The sequence below is a fragment of the Colobus angolensis genome, unplaced genomic scaffold (genome assembly GCF_000951035.1).
Source record: "Colobus angolensis palliatus isolate OR3802 unplaced genomic scaffold, Cang.pa_1.0 Scaffold315, whole genome shotgun sequence".
Lineage (NCBI taxonomy): Eukaryota > Metazoa > Chordata > Mammalia > Primates > Cercopithecidae > Colobus > Colobus angolensis.
This window is the reverse complement of record NW_012116433.1, coordinates 1,973,904-1,979,698: the sequence shown is the minus strand read 5'-3', so window position 1 is coordinate 1,979,698 and position 5,795 is coordinate 1,973,904.

Below are 5,795 nucleotides of genomic sequence, written 5' to 3'. Positions count from 1 at the left end.
AGAGTCAGTAAAAAATGGGACCTAGAGTCTTAGGTGGAGGCTAAGGCCCCAGCCCAGGACAAAAATAGAATACCTGTACTGAGATTGTGACTGAATGGAAGAAGATAAAGGGAAATGGGATACAGATCTATTTGTGGATGGAGGAGCTAAGGGACTTCTGAGAGCCTCAATTATCTTTGTAAAGTTGGAGGTAAGTGGGGTACTTTGTAAAGTAAGCAGAGAGCTTGAAGTGAGTGAAGAAACTTTGGAATAGCTGTTGTGGACAAAACTGACCAGGGTTAGACCTATTAAAATGCATGCCAAGCAAAATTGAGATTCTGACCATCATGTCTAATCAATATGTGAATAAATTCCATGGGGAACTTCCCCTAAGGAAATATGCAGTTACTGAAGTTTGTTCATTAGGTTGACTGGTACAGTCACAATGGGAAAGAAACGTTAGTTACACATCTTAGATAACACCAAGCCCCGAAAATGGGAGATTTACCTGTAGATTCAAGGTGCAGCCATGAAAAGCTAGAAAAGAGCTACTGCAAAGAAACCATCTTAGAACCCAACAATCAGAGTAATTGAAGTATACTCAGTCTTAAGTGGTAGCCCTCCTGCCTGTGCAAAAAGAGCTTAAAGTTCAAATCATCTCATTGAGCTGCTCACCACCAAGTGATAAGAACTTTCAGTCACGTTAGTAGATGATGGTCACCTTAGGTGGTGACATCTTCAAATTATGGAAGATAGTAGCAAGATCCAGGAACCGAATACCTTGGGCTTTTTCTTCTATATAATATATATATATATTTTTTCTTTTTCTTTGAGACAGAGTTTTGCTCTTGTCGCCCAGGCTGGAGGGCAATGGCGCGATCTGGGCTCACTGTAACCTCCGCCTCCTGGGTTCAAGCAATTCTCCTGCCTCAGCTTCCCGAGTAGCTGGGATTACAGGAACCCATAACCACCCCCAGATAATTTTTGTATTTTTAGTAGAGACAGGGTTTCGCCATGTTGGCCAGGCAGGTCTCAAACTTCTGACCTCTAGTGATCTGCCCACCTTGACCTCTCAAAGTGCTGGAACTACAGGCATGAGCCACTGTGCCCCCCCTAGAATCTTAAACCAGTGGAAACATCCCCCCAAATCCCCAAACAAATGATATTTAATGTTATGAGAGTGCCAAATTTTAATAGGACAAACTTTTCAGATTATTCCACTGTTAATGGGTCCACTTAAGTATTTTAATTTACAACTTACTGATTGCAAACTAAGTGCGATTTTTTTAAAAAGAGGTTTTAGGTAGCTGTAATAACAGACACAGATTGCTTTAACTGGTCAATTCTATTATTTGGCTAGTCTCTATGGAACATGCTATAGTAATTAGTTTAATATATTTAGTTAAATCAGATAATTATAAATATCCTAACAAATGAGTAGGTGCATTGTCCTTCAATTAAAAAAAAATTACTAGCCAGGTGCGGTGGCTCACGCCTGTAATCCCAGCACTTTGGGAAGCCAAGGCAGACGGATCACCTGAGGTCGGGAGTTTGAGGCCAGCCTGACCAGCATGGAGAAACCCCGTCTCTACTAAAAATACAAAATTACCTGGCCGTGGTGGTGTATGCTTGTAGTCCCAGCTACTTGGGAGGCTGAGGCAGGAGAATCGCTTGAACCCAGGAGGCAGAGTTTGCGGTGAGCCGAGATTGTGCCATTGTACTCCAGCCTAAGCAACAACAGCAAAACTCTGTCTCAAAAAAATAAGTAAGTAAATAATAAAATAAAATAAATTTACTTTGAAATAATTAGAGATTTGCAGGAAAGTGCAAAGATAACACAGAGAGGTTCCATGTACTGTCCACCAAGTTTCCTCCACCATGGTTATATCTTACATAATTATGGTACAATATCAAAACCAAGAAATTGATATGGTTCAATACATGTGTATAGTTCTGTGTCATTTTATCACACATGTAGATCTGTATGACCACCACTGCAATCAGGATGCAGGACCATCCCATCACCACAAAGCTCTTTCTCATGCTACCCCTTTACAGTCTACTCATCCCCTCTGCCTAGCCATTCCTAACCCTGGCAACCACTAATCCATTTTTCATCTCTATAATTTTGTCATTTTGAGAATGTTATATGAATGGAATTATATGGTAGGTGACCCTTTTGAGACTGGCATTTTTTACTCAGCATGATACCCTTGAGATTCATCCAAATTGTTGCATACATCAGTAGTTCATTTCTTCCTATTGCTGAGTAATATTCCATGGCATGGATGTACCATTGTTTAACAGTTCACTTATGAAGGGACATTTTGATTGTTTCTGGTTTGAGTCTATTACAAATAAAGCTGCTATGAGTATTCGTGTACAGATTTTTATGAGGACGTAATTTTTCATTTCTCTAGGGTAAATGCCCAGGCATAAAATTGCTGGGTAAGTGTATATCAAGTTTTTAAAGAAATGGCCAAACTAATGGGTACAAAAAAACAAAAAGAATGAATAAGGAAACCATACTTGATAGCACAATAGGGTGACTATAGTCAACAATAACATAATTGTATATTTTTAAATAATCTAAAGAATGTAATTAGATTATAATTTAAAGGATGAATGTTTGAGGAGATGGATACCCCATTCTCCATGATGTGCTTATTTCACAGTGCCTGCCTGTATCCAAACATCTCATCTACCCAATAAATATATACACAAAAACTATAAAAAGAAATGGCCAAACTGTTTTGAGTTTTCTCACATCCTCACCAGCATTTGGTATTACCACTTTTTTTTTGTTAAGAGAAGAGGTCTCTCTCCCCCTCTCCCTCCCCCACCCTCCACACCCCAGGCTAGAGTGCCTCCCCCTGCAGCACAGGCTAGGGTGCTGTGGCACAAACACAGTTCACTTCCTCCTTGACCTCCTGGGCTCAAGTGATCCTCCAGCCTCAGCCTCCTGAGCAGCTGGGACTACAGGCAGGTTTCACCATGCCTAGCTAATTTCTTTTTTTTTTTTTTTAATAGAGTCAGAGCCTCACTGTGTTCCTTAGCCTGATTCTGAACTGCTGGACTGAAGTGATCCTCCCACCTGAGCCTACCAAAGTGCACGGATTGTAGGTGTGAGCCACCGCACCCAGCCTTCTTTTATTTTAGCTGTTCTTAGAGATATGCAGTGATAGCTCATTGTGATCTTAATTTGCATTTCCCTAATGACGAGTGATGTTGAACATTTATGTCCAGACATGAGGTTTATCACTAGTTTCAGGGTTTCTTTTGGCAAATCACTTTACTTACTCCAGCCTCAATTTTCTCATATGTTAAATGAGAAAATTGAACTATATGACGCTTAATGGGCCCTCCAGCTCTACAGTTCTGTGTGCCCACAGATCTGCCCTGGGCAAGTTGTTTTTGCAAGGTGAGGGAGCTTATACTTTTTCCTTTATGTACCAGCATCTCCATATACCAAGAATCGACAAGTAGTGAATCTTATCCATGGGTTTCATTGACATTTCCATGAAATGTGTGGTAACTTGCTTCATTTGGCCCTTTAGGCCTTGTTCAGCCTTTAAGTCACATCATCAAAGTCAGAGGAAAAGGTTTCAAACTTTCATAAATTTATCAGGGTCTTTATTAACTTTTGATTCACTGAACAGATGTCTGAATTCCTTTGTTCCCAAGATTAAGTACAGAACATAGTGTCGACGAAAAGAATCTAACTCTGTAAAATATTTGAAGAGATTTATTCTGAGCCAAATGTGAGTGACCATGGCCCGGGAGGTCCTGAGAACATGTATGCAAGGTGGTCAAGGAGCAGCTTGGTTTTATATATTTGAGGGGGGCATGAGACATCAATCAAATGCATTTAAAAAATACATTGGTTTGGTCCAGAAAGATGGAACAACTCAAAGTGGGGGCTTCCAGGCTATAGGTAAATTCAAACATTTTCTGGTTGACAGTTGGTTGAGTTTGCCTAAAGACCTGGGATAGATAAAAAGGGAATGCTCAGGTTAAGATAAAGATTGTGGAGACCAGAGTTCTTTTGAAGTCTTACAGTGGCTGCCCTTAGAGACAATAGGCCACAAATGTTTTCTATTAAGATCTTAGTTATCTCTTTAGGATTGGGAGGGTCTGGAAGAAAAAGATCTAGCTATGTTAATAGAGATTCTTTACAGATGCAAATTTTCCCTGACAAAGAACAGCTTAGCAGGACCATTTCAAAATATGGCAAAGTAACATATTTTGAGGTTTAAAATGTATATATATTTAAATTAATATCATTAATATTTAAATTATATTAAAATTGATATTATATTTAAATTAATATTACTAATATTAAATATATTACATATTATATATATATATATATTTTGAGATGGAATCTCACTCTGTCACCCAGGCTAGAGTGCAGTGGCGCAATCTTGGCTCATTGCAACCTCTACTCCTGCTGGGTTCAAGTGATTCTCCTGCCTCAGCCTCCCGAGTAGCTGGGATTACAGGCACACACCACTATGCTCAGCTAATTTTTGTATTTTTAGTAGAGACGGGGTTTCACTATGTTGGCCAGGCTGGTCTTGAACTCCTGACCTCATTATCTGCCTGCCTCGGCCTCCCAAAGTGCTAGGATTACAGGCATGAGCCACCACGCCTGGCCAGGTTAAAATATTTTGATTTTCTTCTTTGTCTGGTAATGTTATGTCAGAGTCAAGTTGGAAAATAAATAATGATATATAGGGTTAAATAAAACCATCTGATGATAATTTATGATTTGTAGGGCATGACTCCCCAGATCCCTTAGATAGGAATTTGGGCAAGATAAAAAAAATCAGAGTTTAGTCCTCAATAGTTTTAAGCGGATGACACCTCACAGTTTTGGTTAGGCATTGATGGAGTGGGCCTACTGTGTGCAGATAGGACAGTGCCCTGGGAAGAGCACACACTGTCTTGAGTCTGAATCATGCCTCTGCCACTTACTAACTATGTGACCTTGTCAAGAAATACAATTTATCTGAACTTCAACAAAATAATAATAATAATAATACCTGCTGCCGACGTTGTTATGAGGAATAGAAATAATATATGTGAAGTACCCAGTGCGTAGTAAGCACTCAATAAATGGTGGCTGTGATTATATGGGACATGGGGAGTAGTCCCTGGAGAATACGTAGAGGACAACACATCCCAGATGCCACTTCCTGTGCAGTATGCTTGCACACACACACCTCATTTAATCCCCACGTTGACACTGGAAGACAGGTATTGACTAGCCCCAGTTTTTATAAATCTGAGGCTCAGAGAAGTTAAACAACTTAATATCACCCTGATACTAAGTGAAGGTTGTAGAATTCACATTGTGCCCTTAAGGGGTTTATAGTCCAGCCAGGGAGATAAGCCATGCAGAAACAGATAAATACCAACACAGAATAGCTAAGTGTCAGTTGAGTGGCAGAGCTGAAAAGCACTTAGGAGTTTAGTAAGGGAATTATTTATCTGAGGATAGGCTATCAGGAAGACAAAAGGAAACCAGAGGATTAGAAGTTCCTCTGTCTCGCTGAACATCTCTGAGTTCCTTGCTGTCGCCATCGCAACTGCCTATGGGTCCTCTTAGCCCAGCCCAGTGGCTGCAGGGAAGGAGGCAGTACTAGCCCTTCATCCTCCCCACATCCTTTGTTTCATGGCATGTTTATACTCAGGACTTCCCATCTCACTTGAAAGTTTTATTCAACCTGTATCTTCAGTATTACTATGAAAGCTCACTGTCAGAGTTGTCTTTCTTTCTTTCTTCTTTCTCTTTCTTTCTCTTTCTTTCCTTC